This window comes from Phoxinus phoxinus (genome assembly GCF_949152265.1).
Source record: "Phoxinus phoxinus genome assembly, chromosome: 7".
NCBI classification, from domain to species: Eukaryota; Metazoa; Chordata; class Actinopteri; order Cypriniformes; family Leuciscidae; genus Phoxinus; species Phoxinus phoxinus.
In genome coordinates this window covers 19,176,731-19,203,500 of record NC_136882.1, presented here as the reverse complement: position 1 = coordinate 19,203,500, position 26,770 = coordinate 19,176,731, and the positions used below count along the sequence as shown (strand labels likewise).

Sequence of the window (26,770 nt, the reverse complement as noted above, 5' to 3'; positions counted from 1 at the left end):
GTTATCCATCCATCCATTGTCCAAACCACTTTATCCAGAGTTGCAGGAATGCTGGAGCCTATTTTATTATTATTATTATGCAATAACATTATTATTACTACAGAAAGCCTTTTATCAGCTATTATAGAACATATACACTATTATTTTGTCTATTTATGTAAAATCTATATAAAATATTGCTGAACATTTTCGTCATAAAAGTCTCACACTAAAACTCTATAGCATCTCTTCATGCCAGCAGATCTGGGGCATATATGGTAACACAGGGTGCTTTGTTATTTCAAATGCTTCATCCCCAGGTCCCCTGACGGCTATTCAACTCCCAAACAGCATCGTTCGTCTGCCAAACAGCACAGAAAGACAAATATTTAACAGTGGAAGCCACTACATTAAAATATATGCATAGAGTCAGACGTTCCTACCGCCACATGAGGTTATGACCTGCAGGCACAGAGCAGACATTTATGAGGCAAAAGTCTTTATGACCTTTGGCCCCCGCAGAGCCCAGACCACAACCACCAGCACAAACACTCACCTCAGCCTAGTTCACAACAGGACAAAGTCAAAGAAGAGTTTGTCACACACTCTCTTTGGCACTCTCTAACCCAGTGGTTCTCAACCTCTCCTGCAGGGACCCCCTGACAGGCCATGTTGTTTTAACCCTGAAATGGCACACCTGATTCAATTAATGAAAGGTTTAATGAGTAGTTGATTAATGGACTAATTCCTACTCTTCCTACTCTAATAACTACTCATTAAGCCTTTAATTAATTGAATCAGGTGTGCCATTTCAGGGTTAAAACAGAAACATGGCCTGTCAGGGGGTCCCTGCAGGTGAGGTTGAGAGCCACTGCTCTAACCCATCCAATAAAATAAAAAAATATGTATCCCATTGACCAAATGTAAAATGATCATGTCGCATATCCTTTTAATTAAGAACCTGTTTGTTACAATCAATTAAGGAGATAATCATTTGGAAAGTGTGATATCAGTAAAGTTATTGTCTCCTAAAAGAAAGAATCGACTCTGAACTGCCCATACGAGTCGTTTTTCATTACTGCTTTACGGTTCTACATCACTAGAAGATTAGTAAAGTTTAGTGTTTTTCAGTGCCTGCCGCCTCACTATATGAGAACATGAATGCATGAACTTCTTCTCCAGAGCCGCTCCGAGTCACTGAAGTTCATCAGCATTTTACAGTTTCATTATTGTCATATCATAAACACGCGGAAACTCAAAGGTCTTCATGGCAACCCGTCAATATGAAAGTTCGGTTTAACTTGACAAATATTGTACAGTAGAATTTAGATATGTCTCAATGTAATAATAATACTAACACTAATAATAAATTATCAAAACTTAATTTTTTGAGGAATAATAAAAAAAAATCTTCAATGGTGTAATTTTAACAGTATAAAGCTCAGTTGTGCAGCATGTTTAATTTAAAAGTTTAATTTCATATGATTAAAATATAATGTTTTATGCCTTCATTTGATAATCAGACAATTCACAACACCGAATTTGTGGAAAACATGCCTAAAGTAGCCTACTGAAAAAATCGTCATCATCGCTGCTGTCTTTACTGTGTGTACAAGGCACTGTATATGCGTTAGACCAACCACAATCAGAGCAGAGCAGGCTCTCAGAAAGGAGGGATTTACAGAGACTGATTCATCCAACAAGTTGTTTGAGAATCATTGAAAAATGTGGTGATGTGCAATATATATTTTATGAGAAAACAAAACAGTTTATTGACTTTTGATGCATGTAAACCTGTTGTGGGAGACTCCAAAACAAAAATAGGAACCTTTAAAATAGCCCAGACCATTCATGGGATAGAGATTTTGAGTGTGACCTGAACACACCAGGAAGTGGTGGGATATTTTGCTAATTAAGTTATCTTGCCGGAAGAATAGCGTGATAATTTGATTATGTCTGGTCTCTCTCTTGGCATCATCTCAGTGAGTTTTTATTATGTTAACAGAATGCAGTAAATTGATTTAAACCTTTTCTGACGTTTCAGTGTGGACAAGAAACTTTTGGAAAATGCCTGAAAACACTAGCGTTGACCGTTTGAACGGTAGTGTTGAGTGTTTTGCAACGAATACGCCATTGTCAGACAAAGACTCTGTTTTCGCCGGAGCTGAAGCTTTGTAGGGGTCAGTGGCACTAATAGAGCCCAGTGTTCTCTTATCTATAAATGTTTGCTCAAGCTTTCATGGTATTGCTGTATTTCAAAAAGAAATCAAGCCGAGTGATGTTTCCTCACGTCTTAAAAAAACGACAACCAGTTATGTGACACGTCCCCTCCTCCTTACGGACTGGATTTATACTCTCCTCCTTGAGTGAGGTGCGTCAGACACGAGGAACTCATACACCAGCTGCAAACGCTGGTACGCGCGCAGGTTGATCTTGCGCCTCCCGTGAAGCGGACTCTATTGTTCCACCTGCCCCCCAGCACTGCTCTGCACCCCATCCCGGTCTGTGCTGTTAACTGAGACTATTTCACAAGCTGTAAATTCTGAGCAGATAAATAAATCAAATGGCCGGACGGCTGAAGGGGGGTCGTAACGGGATCTGCAGACTTTCACTCCAGGGGTCATCACTGCTATTCCAAACCTAGCTCAGTCTTGGAGAACGCACTCGACCCGCTGCAGCAGCTGTGCTGGAGAAAGCTGGGAGACAGACTCAGCAGCCTTTAGAATGATGTTCTGTAGAGTATTAAATGCTGGATTGGAAGAGGAAGCCCTGCTTTGTTCTATTAAAACAACTTGCTTCTCTGTGCTCAAACACATTGAGCATGACATCATTCATGACCTTCTGGAATCTGTTTACCATACTCAATTATTAAATTAGACTAATTGATTACAAATATATAATATACAAATATATATATATATATATATATTTACCTTTGTGTGTATGTAATGGATTTATGTGCATGAACCATGCTCACCAATGCTGTAAGATCACACATAGATCACACAAACACACGCGTGCGCGCTGGGTTTTATATTCTATGGGGACTTCCATAGACATAATTATTTTAATACTGTACAAACTGTATATTATATCCCCTAACCCGACCCTAAACACAACCCTCACAGAAAACGTTCTGCATTTTTCCATCATGTTGCGGTTTAAAAACTGTCCCCACAAGGTCAAAGATTTCTGGTATTACCATCCTTGTGGGCACATTTTGGTCACACACACTCACACATACGATAAGGCTAATTTTACACAGGTTGCTGACATGATCACACTCTTTTAGTAAAGCTATTATAGCACAGATGTCCAATGATCAGTTTATACCATGAACGGGGCCTGTGCATGCTTGGTGAAATGTTGTCCCTAAAACCCCAGTGCTGCAATAATATAACCCTGCTGCCCACCCATCCCAGGCCTCCTCTCACTGATCCATCATGAGCTGACAGTGCGTGTCCATGGCTGAATTTCTGCTCCATAAATAGAGCTGTGGGCCCCTCTTTTTTGGGCCTCCAGCAATGCCCTGCCATGCCTGTCATGTGGCCTATGTGATGGCTTGTGAACACATCTTCGCCACTGACCTGTGAGCAGTCCAAATCCATGACTGACTTATTTTAGGCCTGTTCCTCTCTTCCACCTCCTTGTCCTGCTCACTTCCCCACTCTATCTCTCTGTTCTTTTCACAGACAGCCCCCCCTCTCATCAATCACTAGCCTGTTGGAGGTGAAAAAAATAAACAATACCCCCCCTAGGACGCGAGGGGCGATTTTCGAGTGGTGGCAACAACTTTGCAACTTTTCAAAAATATTCTTTCCTCAGCAGGGGTTCATCCCATGAATCTGCCAGCCGCTAAAAGTTCACACTCAGTGGAGACTGTCAGTAACCCGCACCAGACTAGAGCACTGACATTCACACCAACAATTAGTACTTAATAAATCAAGACCTCATTTTAACACCTCAGTTTCAGCACCATGGGGCAGTGGAGAAACAGCAGACTTTTAATGAGACAAACATTTTCTTCTTCAGCAGGATGATCAACATATCTTTGATAAAAATCTATTAATTCTACATTAATTGTTTTTCTCTGTGCATTTATAGCCCAACTTATCGGATTATATCGCACAACCTATAAAACCAGCTGCAACACACGAGTGCATCCAACAGAAAATGCTTAGAATGAATACAATGTGTAAGTCAAAGGTAAATTTGTTGTAATTGTCTTGTTACAATGCAAGGTCTTCAGTCTTGCCAGCTGATGCTGGAGCAAACTGGCACGGGATGTGGGGATTATCATAGTTGGGCTTGAGTGAAACGGGCACCTGTGTTCTCTGTCACAAGAGAATGCGACTGACCCTCGCTGCGTATGCGGCCACATACAGTGTGTGACTGTGGTTGTGTACAGCATTTTACTGAGAAGCAGGTGTTACTCATTATGTTCAGCCTGACAAATTGCTATATTCTCATCTTCTGCGCGGTGCCCTGCGGAGAAGCTATACGGTCGGAGACTTATTTTCTGCATCATGTCACTATGCTGGCTTGTCATTTTTTCAAATCTCATTAGTAATGGATAGACTGTAGAGATAACATTACGGGCATGCAAAGCAGAGCGTAATTAAATCCAAACAGCATAATTAAAACTCCATTGGTTTCTGATGAGCACTACGTTATACAGAGTAAGAAGGCCACGGCACAATGTGACCATCGCTGTACTTGAGAGAAGGCTAATGTAATCTAATATCGGAGGATATCTTTCTCTCTGTCCTGGTGCCACATTTCTGATAGTTTACACCATACATGTGTCACCAGGTCATTACATTTATTTCAGACAGTATCAGTCTGATGACACTGTTTAATTAATATGTTTTGCAGCTCTGAGTACCAAAATATGTCTAGAAACATTATTTAACTTATGAAGATGGCTAGCCAGTCAGTCGGCCACTGAATGACCAAAGCTATCAGTTCATAATATTGGCAACAGAGGCCTAGATATATTCAAACTTCAAAAATGCTACTCCTGTCTTCAGCTGTTCTAATATGACCTTTCTGCTGTCCCTGGTACAGACAGTTCTGGCTGGCTATTTGATATGCAGATACCTAGTAAGATGTACACTGTGACATCTGGTTAGGGATTTAGAGCTGCATGTGGACAGTCTCTGTCTGAAGTCTGAGTGGAGATGAGTTTAGGGCCGGTAATTACTGTGCTTCAGTGTTGGTGTTGAGTGATGATGAGGGACATGAGTATCAGCCAGTGGAGCTGCTACTGGAACTGTAAAGTCACAGTCGTGATGGCCAGAAGTGAGCCGATTGTGAGAGTCAGTGTTGGGATTATTGGTCATATGTTAATTTATCAATAATTTTAAATAAAGGTTTCTTGAGCAGCGAAATCAGCATATTAGAATGATTATTAGAATGATTTCTGAAGGATCATGTGGCACTGAAGACTGGAGTGATGCTGCTGAAAATTCAGCTTTGCCATCACATAAATAAATAATTATATAATTAAATTATAATATATAAAATATTTCACAATACTACTGTTTCACTGTATTTTCAATCAAATAAATGCTGCCCTGGTGAGCATAATTTTTATTTTTATTTTTTAAGTCATAACAACCCCAATCATTGAATGTTTGTGAACATGTAGGCTGAGGCATGTAAAGTAAAATGAACAATATTCAATATTGTTATATACAAAGAAAGAAAGAAAGAAACAAACAAACAAACAAACAAACAACCAAATAAAGGCCTATTAGTGGCTGCCTCCATGAGAATAAAACACAATGTCCCCAAAAAAACAGCTTAAGCTCACTCGTCAAATGTGATAGTGGCCTCCACAGTTCTCTCCAAATCCAATTGAATGCCTTTGGAATCTGGCATTTGCAGATTTGCACCACAGACGTCAAGGTAAATGCAATTTAATTTGACCTAAGCATCTAAGCCTCAGCTTGTATTGTCTTAAGGTTCTAAATCACTTCTAATTTTCATTTTTGCCCTGCATGAGCCCTGTAGCTGTCAATGCTTCATTCACTGGCTCATTACTTACTCATGCTCAATTCTTTTCAGCATGGATTAAGAACGTTCATTTAGGGGGTCATGTCTCCCCGTCCCCCTCAAAATTACACTTATGTATTGAATATTTAGCCAACCTCTGGCTACATTCCACCATCTATTTCCCTACACTGAATCTCTTGACAGTTTCAGCAGGCTACAAATTACAGCGGCTAGAGCTTTTCACATTAAAGGTCCGGGTGAGTGGATGGTCTAAAAGCAGAGACAGAAGCTTCTCTTGGCATGTGAGAGGGCACCTAGCACATGTACGTGTTCAGATATCATCACATCACATGAAGATTCCACATCGCGCTCTGCAATCTCTTGCCTGCATGATTTATTGTGGAACTCTGGCTTCAGCTCAAAGGAGTGGGAGCTGATTGCAGGGGTCATCGTTCACTGCGTGTATGGTGTCAGGAACAAAGGGTGGAGGTGCTCTTCAGTCATGCAGCTTGGTAATGTTTGTTTACCACTGCAGTGATATCAAGGAAAGTTCAGTCTGTTCAGATACCAAGATGGACATGTTATGCATATACACTGTATATTTTTTGAAATGGACATCTTTATTAAACTTTGGAACATGTATATTACTATACTGTTATTATCACTAGAGAAACATATTGGATAGTATTTATTTTAGTGTTATATTAGTGTCTAGTTTCAGTTCCACATTTATTCATTTCAAGTTTTTTTAGCACTTTTCACTATACATATGATTTCAAAGCAGCTCATGGTTATATCAGTCAGATAATGTCAAAGCAATGTCCATATGGCAGTAATATGCTAGTTTAGTTAATGTCATTCAGTTGAGCAGACACAACACATGTGCAATGTTAAATGGATAATATTTGACAGTATTGTAAGATTGCATCATCTAGAGTCTTAGCCATTCTTGGCGTCACCTGAAATCGCAATACTTGAAAACTCAGTGAGGAAAGAAGAAACGTATTCGTAAATTGATAAGTTTGCACATTCCCCTCGTGAGTCAAAGTGAGATGGACAAAGGTGGACCTGCCAGAGAGCTATTTTTTCCCTTTGGCAGACAGGATATTTTTTACGTTTACAGGCAGAGATCAAATCTTTTATAGTAAATAGTTGGAATTGTGTGTGTTATACTTGGCAGTGCCCTGTTGTTTATAAAACACAAGTGTGAGCAGTGGGTTCACACTTTAGGTGATAACTACACTGGGTCTTTATGAAGCATGGGGGCTGGCCAAGGAATGATGGTTTATTTTGGAGGCTAAAACTGAACCTAACTTCATGCGCAAAGTTGTCAGGATTTGCAACTTGTATACTGGGTTTGAGCCATTTGTATCTGCATGATGTCTTCTCTTTTGGACCTGTCAATATGAGTAGCACTCTTGCAATATGTATTTTAGATACATTTGCTCATTTTAGTCTTCACTAAAGTTTTGTTTTGTTTTTGAAGATGTTTTAGGACCACAATACAAGAATGAGGTCACTGGCATGAGTCAAAAATGTGTACAACACTCCTTTTGTTGAAATGTTATGCTTTAATTTCTCCATGTTTCCAAACTGTATATTCTTTGAAACTTCTGCCAAATCAGAACAATTCAATTGAACTTTGACCCCTGTGGCAGCCTCCTCCACTTCTCGACCTCTGAAGAGTGGCGCTGAAAGGAGAGGGATGTTTTTAGAGAAAGTCTCTGATAAGAACTGACAGGTCAATAAAAACAGAAATATTATCAGCTCCATCATTAACCGCTACCTCGGCAGCTGCCAAAATATCACCCAATTCTCTGGCTTGTTCCTGTCCAGGCGCTTACGTCTTTCCGTAAAGGTGCTAATTTTACGGTATTGGACCGCTCAAAGCCACATATACTAAATGCTTTTGAAGCCAATTCTTATTCCAGTCGGTTTTGCTGCGGCTCAGATTCATTACGTATCCTGTTCCTAGTCAACCAAATATGTTAATGTATAGTCACAAGGGGTCTCACTGATAAGTTGATGATAAATATATTAATATTTTGTATTAAATATATATTATAAATATCATATTATATTTTAATATTGTAATTTATTAGATTATTATGTTAATGCATTACTAACTTTTTACGGTAAAATATTGTTCAAATGTATTCAAAAACTTTTTATAATTAAAAGACATGAATCACACTAATTTATAGGGAAAGGGGCATCCTCAATTTTAAATAAAAAGTTATGTTTAATTTTGATTGTTTTAATGTTTTAGTTATCCTATAATGGTGTTTTGGATTTGTTATGTGTTCTTTTTTTACTTTGTAGTTGGCCACTTGAGATTTAACTGTAAGTCAAGCAAGCAGATTTTAATCACTAACTTGAATATTGAATAATGCATGTAGGCCTAACTGTTAATAAAACAACCAAGCCCATACCACAATGCCTCACTGTATTATTTATTTATGGTAAAATTCTGCCAACTGTCAGTTTTTTTAACTTTAAATTTAGCAAAATATTCTTTCTAAACTGTCAGGTCACTTCATGTACAATAAATATATCGGCTATAACAGATCATAACTTGATGAAAAATCACATGAATGAAGAGTGCTGTTGGCAGATGAAAGCAGTATCCACACCTGAATGATTTGCACAGTTTGACTCTCACAGATGTTAGTCTAAAACCACAGGTTACTGGTACAAATCTCGTCTGATGTGTGTCTTTCACCAATAACGTCTGTTTATAGTATCCTCAGAGCTCTCTCTCCCAGAAGAGAGGAATGATCTGCTGTTTGTGATGTGTGTTTGATGTTCTATTTCAGCATTGACTTCTGTCACATTAATCAGAGTGCTGGACCCGTCCACTTGACATATTCAGCCATTCCTAACGCTCTTACACGCCCACAGACGATTTATTGAGGAAAAAGACTTCGGCTATATTTGCAGCTCACCCTTTGCTCTTATACCCTCCAGCTGACGTCAGTTAATTATTCGTCCCCTGAATCTAATACATTTTCTCAGTGCCAAGTCATCTCGCTGTGCTCTCTTAGTCTTAGTCGTGTAGGGAGATTCAAGACTGGCTAGTTTTGCAGGTGGGGGTTGTACATGACAGTCACTGTGGAAAATCAGCCGTTCCATCCATCATGTTATCCTACCAACCAAAGTTTGGTTGCCATGGTACAGATCCCTCCATATGAACTTGTCAGTCAAAGTATCATGACCTATTTTTCCCTGTCTCATTTGATTTATATATATATATATGTCCACCGGCGAATGTGCCGACACTGGGCACTCGAGTGTCCGAACTGGACCTCAGAGCAGAGGAAGAAGGGCCGATGAATCCTGTTTTGGACTCAAAGGTGCTGTTTGGCTCGAGGTCATGGTGCAAAGGACCCAAGGTTGAAATTTCTCCAAACCATCCCTTTAATGAATAGTATATAAATATTTTTATTATTATTTTATACATATAATTTAAAATGTGAAAGCTATATTTATACTCATATTAAGTTTGTATTGAATAAGTGTAAGGGTTTTTGTATGTTTACAACCATTCCATACTATATTCAGACACATGAATTAAAAGACCTGGCTCCCTACACAAACTAAACAATTGAGAAGCATGACTTGTGCCAAAAGAACAAACCCAGTCATATCAGGTGTATTTGCATTAGTACATTAATTGCATTTATTATTAAAATAACCCTGGGTGAAGGCAACTGAACTTAAGTTAACGTACATTCGCTGCTTGTCATGGTGGATAACTGCATCTGCTTGCAGAAATGTGTAATTTAGCTGCAGAAATCGAAGCTTAAGGCTTTAGGAGACACGGCTAAAGCACACAAAGCCTGTGGAACAGAAGAAAGCCATCCTAACCCTGGATAATTCCCAAACGAAGTGTGAGAAAGGGGAAAATAAGTATGACTTTGTAATGTTATGAATGACACGGTTTACACAGGGATAAATATCACATTTCAACAGAAATATTACTGCATATGAAATGCTTGCTGCATTTGTCGAAATTTTCACGCTGACTTACACAATTGTATTTAAAATGGAAATTGCTGTGGTAGGATTTCAGATTTTTTGATCACCTTACTGACCCTCAGTTAAGTTTATGTATGTAGGCCTACTATTAGCTGAGTGTGAGACTGGATGAATAACACTAGGAAGCACTTTTTCCTCACAGCTTTATTTTACCTTGCTTACAAGCTGTAATAAAAAATAAAATAAATAGTACAATAAAACAATTAGGTTCACATTAACTTATAGCTCCTTTCATGCTTGAGATATTTTAGTGATACACTGCATTAAAACATTTTTATAACAATCTTTCAGTAACCTCAAAATGCACTGATAACCACCATAATAATACAGATGGCACATTTGAAAGTCACATAAGGAATTGAAGTTTATCTCAAGCAGCCTGTCCATAAAATATACAGGGCACATGCAGCGTCACACACATAAACATACACATCAGACACACAACACTGCAATAAAAACACCCTATACCTTACTGATAAAAATGAGAAGCAAGAAATAGTTATACAAGATGTAATAATATGTTATGTCACACATGGGAGTGGGAATGTCCTTTTACTGTTTTTCACCATAAATTATACTGTAATTCATAGTTTTTACTAGCAAAAAAAACAAACATAATTTTGACAGTATTTTACAGTAAAATGGCATGATTTGATGTTAAATCCTTTACAGTTTGCCACCGTATATGTAACTTAGTTGAGTGATAATAGGTTTTGACTAGCATTTTTATTTAAGTAAAGTTTTTTTTATATATTTTTTTACTACCTGGCTTAAGGCTGTCACATGCAAGTTTTTCTCAAACAGAATGTTTCACTTTTTTATGTTTGTGTTACTGTATTATTCAGCACTGCCACTGTATTTCATTATGAAAATAACTTTCACTTGCAAAAATTGATTATCATTTAGCACAGATGTAAATCCAGTGCGTAAAGCTGTTTATCAAAGCGCGTGGGGAGCATGTGAGTCTGTAACTGATCGGTGATTTGTGGCTTTGGGGCTTGCTAAGGTACACTGTGCTGGGGTTTAAGGGGATATATAGTGGTGTTGAGAAACCGAATCACACTCAGTGTACACTTGTGAACCTGTCAGCCCAGTGATGTCCAGGCGGAGGGGAGGGGAGATTAGTTCTATTAGTTCTGGACAGCACAGACTTATTCACATTCGTGAGGAGTCACTGAGGTCCTTTCTGCTAATTATAGGCTGAAATCTGACAGAGAAAAATTAGAGAGAAAAGGGACAGCTGCACTGCACTCTTGAACAAGGGTCTGTGCAGAGAAAAATAAGGAGATGAGGAGAGATAGATAAAGAGGGACAGTTGATTTTGGCCTAAATCCTCTAACCTCCTCTGACGGGGAAACAAAATTCAATCTTCTCCCCGTTTCACCCCCTCAAACGCTCTACTCTGCTCACAAGGAGGTCAAGAGTTAGTCCCACGTGGCGTGGCCTCTGACTTTGTGGGATGCCCTGTTTTTTAGGGAAGCCAAACCATTCCTAATCTGGGCTTTGCTTCAGGAAGGCAGCAGACCTCTCTGACGTATGTATACTCAGAGCTCAGTCCAGTTCAGCCGTGCTAAACCTCGCCAATCTGAAGAAAAATAAACATTTCTTACTGGTTTATTTTCTTGCACAGATAAACTGTAGGAAATGTATTTTGAAGTTCAAAGCTTAAAGGAATAGCCAAAAATGAAAAATCATCAGTGACAAGTGATCATTTACTCACCATCACGCCGTTCCAAACCTGAATGACTTTATCTTCTGTGGAGCACAAAAGAAAGGGATGGGAAGATGGGTTTTTGTCCCAATGAAAGTCAATGGGGTCCAAGAAAACCCGACATTGCCTTCATTGACTTTAAGTGTACGGGGGGGGGGGGGGGGGGGGGGACACCTTATCAAAATATTTGCGTGTGTGTGTTCCATGAAGAAAGTCATGCAGGTATAGAACATCTTTAAATGTGCAAAATAATGAAGAACATTACAAAGCTGTGGTCTGAAAGGAGCTAGATGGTCACCTGCATGTGAAAGTTAGGAAGCATTGCGAGAATGCTGTGAATTTTATATTTCATGACGTGCCAGTGTGCAAATTGTTTTCTCAATGTCAGTGTAATATTGTAAGATCATTATCTTGTTTCAACACCACCATGAGAATGTCACTGCATCAGCCCAATGCGATGCTCATCCATCCTGCAGATTCGGAGAAGCTTCAGAAGCTAACTTGAGATGTTTTTCCTTTCTGTGATTGACAGGTTTCGTGCAATCCCTGCGGATTCACACCGGAGATCCACAGAGACCAGGGGGCCCACCGTGTGATCTGAACTGACCATGCCAAACTCATCTGCAGTATTCGTTGCTCACCAGCCAGCAACAGGTGTTTTTAACACCCATACTCTGTGAGTTTAAATCGACATTTAATTTATTTCACCATACTTTGAACTGACAAGAAAAAAATTCCTAAATCGTGCCAGTTTATCATTTTTTCCCCAGTGATAATTTTTTTATTTTTTTATTTTAGAAGTTTCAAATAAGAAAGGCAAAACTGAGGGAGCTCTTTTTTAAATCTCTGCATGTTTGTGAGGGGGACAATTCATTCAGTAAGTCTTCTGTGTAAAAGGAACACTCAAAACTCCCTCTGCTGGCACGGCATGTAAAAGCACCGTGAATCTGTTGTAACATCTAGACCAAAAAGAGAGTGAGTCTGTGCAGGTCTTTTTGTAGAGTCTTATCTTTGAATTTAGTTTAATAAAACAAAGTTCATCTATTATATTTAACCTCTCTTTTTTGAGCTTTCATGAACTTTCACTATTTAAAGTCTGTAATAGGGTTGGAGTTTCTGGCACTGCTGTCCATATTCATCCCTCTGAGGCCTGTGAGATGGAAATGTGCTTTATAATATAACTTTGATATATGACACATCACGTGGTGGGATGTAAAATCTGGTATAACCCTCATTCAAAGTATTATAATTCCAATTTAGAGTGATGCTCTGTGGGATTTATTTTTTCCAACCTTTTATTGTGTATTTGAGCTTTGTTCTAATACCAAAGTTTTATTTCTTATTTGTGGTGAGAGGCACAGTATGGTTCATGTGAGGCCCTCTTCATTTTTACAAACCATTCTTCCTGCTTTTGTCATTTTTTAAGAGGAAATGAATTTTTCTGTGGGCTGGATGACATAATAGGGACACATGCAATCTGCGGCCATCTGTGAAACAAATAATCATTTTTATAAATGAAGAGCCCTTCGAATGAAAGGTCTCGCTAGTGTAGACCTATATGTGTTTGGTTCAACAGCTACCATTAATGGTGCTCCTCTGTGCCCGCACTTAGTTTCTTCATACTTGCTCTGTTCCAAAGTGAGCTGCCTATATAGGCAGCATTTTAAAGCCATCATAGACGTAATTCCCCCACAAAAGCTATTTTGAAGGATGGGTAGCATAATTATTATTTACCTTATTACATTATTTTAAAATTGTGGATGGGAGAAATGCTGAAAATACAAACCATTCAAACGGTTGTGGTATTAAACTGATAAAAAGTGACAGTAAAGACATCTACAATGCTCATATAATAAGTGATATAATAATTTATAGACAAGTCATAGGCTATAATGCTGTTCTTTTGAACTTTCTATTCATCAAAGATCCTGGAAAAATGTTTCTACAGATATTAAGCAGCACAACTGTTTTTAACATTGAAAATTATATGAAATATCTATTGAGCAGCAAATCATATGAGAATGATTTCTGAAGGATCATGTGACACTGAAGACTGGAGTAATGATGCTGAAAATTGAGATTTCCATCGCAGGAATACAATTTTAAATATATTAAATAGAAAACAGTTATTTTAAATTGTAATATTGTATTTCATATCAAATAAATACAGCCTTGATTGGTAAGGTCTTACCGATCTCAAACTTTAGAATGGTAGCCTAGTGTATGTATAAAAGTATCTATAAATAGTATCTTTAAATAGTTTAATACAATAAAGAACAGGAATTTTTCCAACTATTTGTGTACGTGCTATATTTTTTGCTTAAAGGGTTAGTTCACCCAAAAATGAAAATTCTGTCAGTAGCCTAATTACTCACCCTTATGTAGTGTAACAGCGCAGCGCTTCTGTGTTGTACGTCAGCAGGCAGGCTCACTATTGGCCGATGCTGGTCATGTGTGTGATGCGTGTGACGTACAGCCCAGAAGCGCTGCGCTGTTACGCTACGTGAACTCACTCAGAGGCCCACAGAGAAGAAAATTAATAGTTGAATAGGTTTTTTTTTTCGTCGCTTGAGAAACTTATGGTTGAGCCACTGTAGTCACTTGGACCATTTTAAACATCATCTTTACAAACTTTATGGGCCGACAAGTTTCGAGCGCATAGAAGCCTATGGAGGAGTGATCCAGCTCTCAGATTTCATCAATCCGAAGATGAACGAAAGTCTTATGGGGTTGGAACAAAATGAGGGTGAGTAATTACTGACAACATTTTTATTTTTGGGTGAACTAACCCTTTAAAGTATCTTTTTGTTATCTTAGCAACATGCTAACAACAAACTATTGGAAAATAAATTGTTAAATAATTTGCTTCACAACAGGAGTTCTATTAATATGATGCACTTTTATAGGAGTTGCTGATTATGTAGTGTGTTCCAATTTAGTTATTTAGCTCCAATTCAGTTATGGCCTTATTTATGCAGTCAGTTTTCTATGTTGGCAGCAAGGCTATTAGATTAAGGTACAGAGCAATATAGTCTGCTATTACATTATGCATATTCAAAAAACCTTTGTGAATATAAGTTGACCATTTCCAATTTTAAGTGTGTAGTGAATGAATCCTTAAGCTGGCGAGCAGAAGAGTTGCCCTGAAGGCTCAGAGGAATTCCAAAAGTGAAATTCTTTTGATGTTTCTGAGCACCTGCAGGGCATATCGGCACTTGGGTCTATTTTTATCTCAAAGAACACATAATGCTTCAGCCTTAAGGATCCCAGCCATATTCTGTAATAGTTATGTACTCTGCCATATCTGATTCAATTGAGCAGACATTCAGCATCATAGTTATCTGGGCCGGACAGGTGGAGGTCACCTCCCTACAGCAGAGGGTCTGCAGGGTCACGGAAGCTAATTCAGGGAAGATGAGTCTGTGCTCTGAGAATGCTTTAGCTCCCTATGGACAGCTGCCACTCTTTTCCTTGTCCATACCCCAGGGCCGTGTTAACGAGAGGGATGACCGGTAGCTCTCCTTGTGTCTGTTCTGAGTTAATGAGGTCAGTCAGTGGATGTTTGGGGTTTGTGCGTGTATCCTGACCCTCTAAATTCTCTCTGCCTCTGTCACTAAATCCTGCTGCCCAAATTATGGCATAAGGAATTGCATATTGAAAGTGCAAATATTGGAACCCCAAGTACCGGTACTTCTAAAAATATATTTTTTAAACAATTTACACATGGAAATTATTGACAGTCCAAAGGTGGCATCTCTTCTGCACATTAATTGAGTTTTTAATGTGTGTTTGGATTTGTACAAGTGTTGCATATGCAGATTCACTTGAAAATGCCTTTTTTTTGTCATAACAAAATTCATTGTAATATTACATCATGAACTGAGAATAGGTTCATTAGGTGTCACTATTAAATTGGTCAGTACTTGATATGTTTGATTAAGAATCAATCCAGACAGCATGTGAGACTAAATAGTATTAAGTAACACCTCAACCTGTGACTACGATCAGACTGGCATGTGTGACTGCGAAACCTGTCATAATGCATGACACGAGAGTCACTGAGTCCCGAGCAAACAAATACAATTTGAGTGCAGGAATACTTAGAATTAGATCATGAATTAAAATCTGACCTTTGATCTTTCTTTAATTGCAATCTGAATGTGAGATCCTTGTGAATTGAATTGGGTCAGCGGTGTTATTCCTACTGTACATTAAAGTGACATCAATACTTTTTGTGGTTGTGTCACTGTTCTCATGTTGATTGTTAACACTACTATTCCAGACTGGGCTGAAGGCCGCTGGTTCTGTTCTCGGCTGCCCAGACCTCTCTGGCATCTCACGCCCGTCACATGACCACCCGTATTATCTCTCGGCACCTGTGGGAACAGACAAAGTAACTCTGATCACACAGTGTTTAAAAATGTACGGTGATAAGTCTTGAGACTTTGTATTGATCAGTGGCATTTCTGGTCATATGCGATATGGGCAAATGGACCTGAACATAAGCATGTTGAGATGAACACACAGTAGAAGAGACATGAGCGGCTGGGCAGTTGTCATCAAATGGAGGTGTTAATTATGCTACTGTTTGAGGAAGTCATAGAGACAGCAGACAAAAGGCCTTGTTTTACTTCAGTCCAAATCAGATTTTGTGCATATATAAATCACATGAAATCTGTTTTTACAAATCAGTTTCAAGCTACGTTTATGTAGTTTGAAATCAAATCTTCAAATCTTATTAGGAAATTATATGGAAATCTGTCTTAGGGTAACAACAACGAAAAACAAAGTTTTTCCTTTGTTTTTCGCATACAGATGAAAACGTTTTCAAAACGATCCCGTTCACATTGATCTGCAAAAACTATTAAAAACGTTGTATTATGCATGTCAGGCCAGTAGTTGGCGATGTCACTTTGTAAAGAAAAATGACACTCCTATAGACTGCGCATAACGTCACCATTTTCACAAATTCTCGTTATGATGTTTTATAAACAAAGTTCGGGAGGAGCACGTTCAAATAATCAATCCAATCAACTTGTCATCAAACAATTACCATGTCTACCCTATCAGCATGAGAGGAAGAGGTTCGGGCCGAATACCGAGCCCAGAGCCCTCTCCTCGGACAGCACGCCAAATACGCATTTATTCTGACTTATTTGTAAGTGTGAACTTGTGAATTTGTAGTTTACACGGAGACAGTAACGGTTTCGTTTTCAAAAACTTACACTTTGAAAGTTGTTTTAAAAATTTTGCAACATCATTGCCATAGAAACCGACTCAACGAAAGAGTGCCGGGACACAAAACGAACGAGACAAACAAATCACATCTGAACAGTTTTGATACACAGTGTGAACAGCCAATTATTTAGATCAGATTCCAATCAGGTACACAAATATCAGATTAAACTGGACAGTGTGTACGTAGCCAAAGTGATGCTCACATTGTAGCTTGATACTATATTTCTCTTAACATAATGTTCTTCAACTCTTGTTAGGCAACCTATAAAATGTTGTGACATTTTAGTTCATGGCTTTTATTTCAGTTTAATAGATTTAATTTAATATTTTTGTTGTTGTTATTATTATAAGTATAGCGTTAGCAACAGCGAGGTTATGGATGCAATTTATTCATTTATTTATATTGCTTTGGACAGAAATTTCTGCCAAAATGTATATCTGTAAATAAATGTAATATAAAATTGTAATGTAAAATAAGTTTTCTTTTTCTAATCTTTCTTCTAAAACATTCCCCAAAGACTGTAAACATGTTGGGATTAATATGTATTCCACTCTGGTTTAAAGCCATAATGTGCCTGACCACAGAAACACTCACACTCTTGTCGCCTGAGGTGTGAGGTGCGAGTGTTGGCGCTGGGTTTGGAGATGTCTCCAGCTCATTAAGCATATCTCTACTGGGAAAAGAAACGGCTAATGTAGCCTTATTGTGTTATATTGCCCGTGCAAAAGGCCAGGCTCCAAAAAACACACTCTGTTACCCAGCTTGGCCCATGGAGCTGCTGACAAATCACTGCACATAATTTTATTATGACAAGCTCCTAAATATGATTACTGATGCTTCTACCAGTTATATACCATGTGCTGATAACGTAAGCACACACATGGTGTTTTTGTTTTTAAAACTTGCGAGTATCAGCCCTTATGTTAATATGTTTTTTTTTCATGAAATTAATACCGTAGACATTAATATTAAATTAACCTTTTAGCAAATGTCACAGTTACAGTAAGGTACGTTACATTACTGTCAGAACATTTAGTCTTGAAAAAGAAAATAATTTGCCTAAAACTTTTGTCAAATTAAGGCTATTCCAAGTTATGTCTCTTTTTATTTTTACTGTGTGTGTGCGCGTGCGTGCGTGTGTGTGTATGTGTGAGTGTGTGCGTGCATGCGTGCATATATGTGTGTGAGAGTGTGTGTGAGTGACTGAAAGAGAGAATCACTTCATACGTGCAAAGTATGAAATCTGACTGCCAAGTCACTGTGAGACTGATCCAAAGTCCATCTGCTGTTTTCTTCTCTTCTTACTCCCTGAACTCTCTCAATCCCCCCTGCTAAAATCACCCTGTCCACCCACATGCCCTTTACATGTGAATAAAGCTATTTCAATTTAAAATCTTCTCTGTACTTTTGTCAAACAAACCATCCTATCTGAAGCAGGACAAATTGGAGGTGATAAAACAGGACTTGAAAGTGATCATTGGAAAACACATTTTTCAGTCAAACTACATTATTTAGTTTGTGCTATATACAATTATATATACACACACACACACACACACACACACACACACACACACACACACACACACACACACACACTATATATATATATATATATATATATATATATATATATATATATATACTGTACACTGACACATGTATGTATTTTAGTATTTAATTTGTAATGTAATATGTGAATATCAACAATTATTTATCAGTTGATACTGATATACATCAATTTAATTGGGTATATTTATATTTAATGCCATCTACAGTTGCAGCAATCCACACACATGCTTCCAGACGAACCTGAGAACTCCGTGAAGAGCCAGATGATGTCGGAGGGAGATTTGAGAAGGCTTATCTTCGGATAGATCGGGGAGCGGGCTGCAGCTGCGCTGAAATGATTTATATGGTCGAAACACACACATGCTCTCTCTCTCTCTCTCAAACACACTTAATACTGCTCTTTCCCCTTCTCTCACACTCTGTCATTCTTTCTTTTTCACATGTTTACAAGCAAAGTTATTTCAAATGTATGCTCTTCATGTTCTCCAAACATGCTCTCAACACCCTGGATGTGGGCAGACATATACTGTACACAATACTTTCAAGTTGTGATTTGTGTGGTTCAGGCTGGCTGTGAAAAGTAGTTGTGGTCACTGATGAATCTTTAAAAATACCACCAGCACACTGGCCGTGCAACAGCGGTCCAACAACTCCTTCACACCAAAGTCCTCGTGCTCCAATAACATATTGCTACATGCAAGCTACTCCCGTAAAACAATAACGTTTCTGTTATTAGTAGTACTTTTGAGCATCACTATGATTATTGCTCATACTTAAGGATATAAATAAAACATTTAAACTTAAACATGGGTGTTTAAATCATCTGTTTTTTTTGTACATTGGTTAATTTGTTTGTTGTTTTCAACATTTAGATGGTGAACCTGTTGGATAGGGGATAGTTACGATATTTAAGGATATTTAAGACAAATGCATTGTATGAGCACTGTAAAATCAATAATGTAAAAGTGTAACTGAAAAATCATTATAGAAATGATGGCTTGGCACTTAAGATTGAATGGGTACCATGTAAATCGTTGTGTGGCATTGCTTTGCCAGATAACACTGACATGTCATCTAATGGTTTCAGTAGTAATCTAGAGCTGATATCAAACTTCATTTGACTTCTTAAAGGTGAATGTGAGCTAAATTTATCCTGCGACGGGGGCCTGCTGGGCTACCAGAGAATGTGTAAATGAATAGAAAGTGTACGGTGAGAGATCAGTAGGGGCTGATGCTATACACTTTTCTATTAGCTCACCTTACTGTCATCTGAAAGGAGAGGGAGCAAATGAAAAAGAGAGAGGGCAGGTCTGATGTGGTTAGCAGATGCATGTGCGTTATTGCAGAGCGGGGATTTGGACATTCTCCATATACTACGCTATAAATATCCTCCTGACGTTTATTACTCTCACAAGACTTCAGGTGCTAAAACACTTGGACACTAGTCAATTTTTCGTCCTGTTTTAGATTCTTAAATTGAAATTAAAACATGTTATATTCTAATTTAAAACAAAAGAACAGAATAATGACAGTGATAAATTAGCAGCAATACGTACTCACATAGTGGCCACGGGAAGTTTTTTATTTTTTTAAGCTTTTTTAATAAAACAGAGTAGAACATTGTTGTTAATTTAATACAGCATACCAAAATGTGAGGCAAATGCAAGAATGTGTCTTATGTGAAGGGCTCTGACTCACCCAAACTAGCTGTCTGTCCCTATTTTTTTTTACATATTAAAAAAAGATAAGTATATCTTAAATGTAAAATTATTATACATGCAGTAGCATGTCAGTTTATATATCAGCTTTTTTATTACAAAAAAAATATGTCATCTATGTCTGAATGTGCAGTCACATTTTCACAGGTGAAAGAAAGAGGGAACTGATGCAGCCAAATACCATGAATGAAGTAATGAAATATAAATTAACATCCAAAGTTATTCTGCCAGTTAGCAAATGAGCCAACCCTGAAAAATAAAATAAAAAAATCATATCATTGCATTGTAGCGTTTACAAAACTGGCTTATTAGACACCTGAGTAAATAGAATGAGCGCTTTATCCGTTGTGGATCTTCAACTTTATTTTGTTACTCTACGAACGTCCACCCACACTAAGCTCACTGTAAGACCAAAAGGCTTTCTATTGGACTGTTCTGCAAATTCATGTGTCAAATTTCACCAAACGTAATAAGTTTAACGCTACTAGAACCCAATATGAAAACCATTGCGAAATTTGCCACTGGAAATCTATCAGGAAAAATACTTCATTTCCATTTAAAATCGCAAAATTTTGCATTAAATGTGACCACACTTTGATCTTTCTAGTTAATCATTGTCATTGTTAATGAAATCCAGCATTGCTGGTCACCAGCATAAGGTATGTTTTTCATGCATGGGATGCTGGTTTCTGGTTTTCTGGTCACCAGCATGGGAAGCAGGAGTTCTAGAGGACTCCAGCTCTGTTTTGCTTTAGAACTTCATATGCTGGTCCACCAACTAGACCAGCTCTAACCAGCCTGGACCAACATGGAATTCATGCAGGTTTATGTTGGATTTTCAGCTCTGCATACAGAGGCCTTTTTTTGCTGCTCTGATCATTGGCAAAAGTTGTATTTTCAGGTGGGCTGACGTCTGTATCCAGGTGGTCTACATGTGCTAAGGCTTTCTTAGAAACACATTCTTTTAAACAGGCTTCAGGCGTGACACCTCTGTCATCGGATGACTTTTATAAATTGTTTCATTTGTAGGCAGAGGGTGATGGTGGGAAACGTGGGTGATGGAGGAAGTGCCAAAAATGAATACATTCCATGCTATGCATTTTTTCTTCACGCTCGTTTTACTTCTTCTCCATTATCCTAAAGCTGCATGAAAAACAAAGTTAATGTGGTCAAGCACTGGGAATGTAAGCAGTTTGTTAGGTTAGTGGACTTTCTGGCCTGTCTGAATGGGGACACAGTTGATTAGAGGTTTGAATTGTATCGCAGCTGAAAATGAACTGAGACCACACTGAACCGACACGTAATTTTTGCTCGTACACGTTCTCGGGGGAGCCCTTACTAATACCTCTAGGTAATTTGGAGCAGCTGTCCACAGCTGGGTCGGCAAAAGAGAAAAGAGGAAACAAGAGAGATAGAAGAGGCAGATCTGGTGGATTTGGTTTTCTGTGTCACACATATCAGATTAGGAGAGCATTGGGAATGGACTTAAATTGCAGGCTATTTATCATACTGTACAAAGATATTAAGCTATTTCAGTCTGTGTACAGATAGAAGAGAGTGTGTATCATTGATGTAGAGTACAATGATTTGGTCATCTCAATGTTATGATAATGAATCCACCATAGAGTCTGACACTTACAGTAACTATGTGATGTGATTACAGTGAGTGAAATATTGTGAAAACACTAGTGCATATAGTTCACTTTTTGCAAGAGAATATTGAATAGGACTTTCTGAGGTAGGCTAAGGATGTTCAAATATTTCTGAATGAAATTAAAATATGAGGTAGAAACAAGTGGTTTGTTCAGCCCTTCTGTCACCAATGCACAAACAGTACAGTACCAGACTTCATTACTAAAGTAATGACACTACTTAACGTTGAAAAGTCTGATTCATCATAGTGAAATGGATCCTTCAAACCGTTCATGAACGGATTACAAATATATATTTACCAAAGAGTCTCTGTTTAGTGAAATGTTTAGTAAACTTTTGCTTTTCAGTAATGCTTTCTACTCAGAATAGAACTAGAATACTCACTATATTACTCATATTCAAAAGTTTGGGTTCAGTAAGATTTTTTTTATCAAAAGTGCCAGGTAAAGAAATGTATAATGTTACTAATAATGTTTATAATTTCTATTTTAAATAAATGCTGTTCTTTTTAACTCTCTATTCACCAAAGTATCCTGAGAAAAATGAATAACTGTTTCCACAAAAATATCAAGCAGCACAACTATTTTTAACACTGATGAGAATAATAAATGTTTCTTGAGCAGCAAATTAACATATTAGAAGGATTTCTGAAGGATCATATGACACTGAAGACTGGAGTAGCCTAATTATGCTGATAATTCAGATTTGCCAACACAGAAATAAATAACATGAACTATATTACAACAGAAAACTGTTATCTTACATTGTAATATGAACACACACACACACACACACTTTTTACTACTGTATTTGTGATCAAATAAATGCATTTTTGAGCATAAAAGACATCTTTCAAAAACATTAAAAAAATATTACGACCAAAAAAACACTGATTTTGACCAGTAATTAATGTATATATGCACTTTAGTAGCATTTAGTGTTATGTTTTTCAGTTCAATTTTGTCACCCTAATTGGCATTGTTACTTTATTCAAAACCCCTCTTACTTTTGTGGAGTTAAAACTCTGGTTAAATTGGATAGATATGTAAAAATATATACTGCTTCATAAGTAGCTTACTTGGATAACTCTTTAAAATAGTTAATTATACATAACTAAGCAATCTACATTTTTACAGTAGCTCAATATGCACTATAGGTGATTTTCTTTGAATGTTGTGGCCTTTTAAGGTCAACATAAATCAAAATGTTCCCTTGATTACTTAAATGTGCAATTTTAGCCCACTAATGTTATTCTCCTACTTAACTGCAGCATGTTGGAGAAGTTGAACTTCAGCCAGGCAACACTTCTACATGCACAGGACTCAGTATTGTGATGAGGGTGGGATTTAGGGTGGGATGCCAGGGCCTGAGAGGGTCCAAAATGTAACAGACACCATAGGGTTTATGAGACTTGACGCACATCTCCAGTTGGATTTGGCCTCCGAGGTGCATGGCTGAAATTGAACTAGTGTTCTGAGAAGTGTCTTTCTTAGTCATCTTACTTTAGAATAAACACAGCTTAAGGATTATAAATAGACCTGGTCCATCTATTTATTTCATTCAGTGCCTGAAAGGGCTCAGTCTTATGGTCAGGTTTCAGATGGTTGAGAGGGGGGCGTATGGAACAGATATACAACCGCAAATGTGTGTGTAGGTGTGTGTGCGTATGTTAAACAGAGTTCAAGAGCCAGCCCTCGGTGCATGCACATCAGAAACTCAAGGTCATGGTTAATGCTTTTTTCCCTCTGGTGATCTCCCAGTGGATCAGGTACAGATGATCCCAGTCATATTTCATGTGTCACACACTTAAAAAGGGGAAAGTATAGTCATTCGTCAGCATGCACGGCAGCTGCTGCCAGTCTACAAAACAACTTGTGTAAGCGGTCGCAAACAACAGCATCAAAGATCCTGCTGTCATAATAGTTTTCAATGACAGTTTCATTTGGCATAGTTCACCAAAACAAATGACGATAATATTCTGTCATCATTCACTCAAATTCATGTCATTCCAAACCTGTATAACATGAGATATTTTGAAGAATGTTAATTGTACTATTTCTATTTTTTTTTTTTTTTTTATTTATGTATACATCTTTTGTTAATAATTTTTTTTTTTTTTTCAGTTTTTAGATTAATTTTACTTTTAATAATTTTGTTGTGTGCTTCTGTCATTTTTTTTTTTTTAAAGGCTACTTCTATTAAGCTTTCATTTATTTTTATTTCAGTTTTAGTCATTTTAAAACTTATTTCCGTTAGTTGCCAAAATGCATTTACGTTTTTCATCTAATATTTATATTTTATTTCATGACAGCTTTATTTCAATTACTGAAAATTATTTTGAATAGTTTTACTTTTTAATAGTTTTAGTTTTACACAATGAATTCATGTTCATTGTGTGTGCAACACAAATTTAATCCATGCAGTGTTAACAACAGCACAGGATTCAAGTGTTGTTGCAATGCACACACAATGAATGTCAATGGGGTCCAGAATAACAGAAATGGACCCCACTGACTTTCATTATATGAACAAAAAGACATTCTTCAGAATATTTTCTGTTATGTTCAGTAGAAGAAAGAAAGGCATACATGTTTGGAATGACATGAGGGGGAGTAAATAATGATTTTAAACTATCTCTTTAACATTGGAAGAGTGATCATGTTTTAGCTCTGTTGATCTTCTAGAAATATCTTGAATACTAGAAGATCTCTACGTTTCTTCAGATTTTTCCGAGTTCCAGAGTTCACTGCAGGGTTGAGAGGAGTCAATGTTGAGTTTATGGTCATGAAACAAACCCAGGACAAGATGAAGAGAGGGTGATGGGCACACTGGAGAAAGAGAACAGGAGAAAGCGGAAGCAACATTTAAAGGGCAAAAGGAATAGGTAATAATTTTAAATGCTTATCTAGGGAATAGGATATAACGATCTGAGCAGATCCACCATTCCCTGCTCGAACCCCTTCCCATCCCCTCCCAGAGCACGCTAGCCTCCCTCTGTGAGGGGCGATGACGTCAGGCCCAGTATTTCACGGCCAGACACGGGCGATGACACAGGCAATTTGGCCTGTGAGTTTTCTCCAGCCTCGGACATGGTGTTACGATTACACGCTTCACTGAGGCTCCAACATGCCAAGGAAGGGGAGGGGGGATGCTTTTAAACTAACTTTTATAGAGTACAGCTCTATCGATATCTCTCCTCATAAAAATACAGGGTGGCTGATAGATGAGGCGAAACCTGGTCAGGTCAGCTGGAATGCCAGAGAGGTGCCCACAATACTTTACAGAGACAGTTCGGCATCATTTCCTGTTTACCAAACTGGTTCTGGGTTGGTCTTTGAGTTTGATCATGCAAGGTGGATGACAATAATTGAAACAGACTATTTTTTACTGGCAGTTTAAGTTTCATGGGCTCAGTGGGTGAAAAAGTGTGCCGGTTTGTGTCCTGTGCTCTACTGAATCACTCCACCATTCAGAGAGGATGTTGGAGGATGCAATTATTGTTGCTGACCGGAGGATATGAAATACAATAAATACAGACGTAATATGGCACTATTATATAAACTATTCAGGACCATACCAGGTTTTGCTTTTGAACAAACCTCTAAAGGCTGCACAGCTTTTGATTGACCTATACAATGAACATATGACACTCAACCAGTCTTTACTGTCAACTAATTTTAATTTGAAACCAAATTTTCTATTAGTAATCGGATTGAACTAATAATAAATACCTTAATTGATCCAATTAAGCTTAATCTGAATGAGATTTTAATTGGATTAAAAAGGTCTGTAGACCTGACATAATCAATAAGAAAAAAATAAGAATGTAAATGCTTGAAACTGGCTATTTTCTCAATCTGATTAAAAAAAATACCTTGCACACAAGCGTAGTGCTGTGATGCAAATGTTTATATGTGAATCTGATTGCAAAGTTCAGAGTTCATATAAACAGATAATCTGAAATCTGATTGGATTCATTCGGATTGATGAGTCAGGTTACTATCTTATTTTATCCCAATCTTTGATTGATTGTTACAGTTAAATTGTGATGGTAGTAAATCCAGCTAAATGTAACTGTTCTCTAAAATGCAGAAAGCACAAACATTGTACAATGGGGTCCACAAATCTGAGACCACTAGGGGAAATGCTTTTAATTTGTATTTTTCATTTGTTTTCTAATTTTCATTACAACTTTTATTACCAACTCTTTTTTTTCAATCTGAATTTCCTTTTGTTTGTCCTTCTTTTGGTATAATATAACTCCACAAGTGTGTCAAACTTGATGATCATGTGTTTCTGTATGATTTGAGAATGAGCATCTTGAGCTTCAATGGAAGAACTTTGAGAATTTACATAATCAGAGTCACTTTATTGTATTAGTGACCTGAACATTTTTAATCCTTTACATTTTAAATGTGTTTAAATGAAATATATTTTCATGTTTAAATGCAAAAAACAGAGATTTTCAGACTTTTGAATTCCATTGTGTCTCCTAGTGTTTTAAAAAACTGAATTGAAAAACACATGTTCTTTTATGAGATGATAATGTATTAGGCTACCTATTATTCATCTTTACTAGACTTTCATGACATAAGCATACACTGACACAAATGCTGTCTTAGAAGCAATATTTCCATCTCACTCAATTCCAACCACAGCCAGGCTCATCCTGTAGATGTTGCGCCTTTTTTTTTTGGTTGCATATGGATCTTTTAGCACTGGTCAGTCAGATCCCCCTGGAGATAGAAGAAGTACTAGTGTTAATTTTCCTAGCTTCTGTTGCTCTCTCTCTCTCTCTCTCTCTCTCTCTCTCTCTCTCTCTCTCTCTCTCTCTCTCTCTCTCTCTCTCTCTCTCTCTCTCTC

The 26,770-nt window shown here is 37.7% G+C and overlaps 1 long non-coding RNA gene across 1 annotated transcript in view; it reads left to right on the top strand.

Annotated features, from left to right (window-relative positions):
- LOC307002015 overlaps positions 1–18,876 on the top strand; it is a 34,337-nt gene extending 15,461 nt beyond the window's left edge. Inside the window, exons 3-4 of the long non-coding RNA XR_013798396.1 lie at positions 12,258–12,401; positions 18,743–18,876. This is a non-coding gene — a long non-coding RNA (uncharacterized lncRNA). The remainder of the gene's footprint in view (positions 1–12,257; positions 12,402–18,742) is intronic.
- Positions 18,877–26,770: the final 7,894 nt, after the last annotated feature.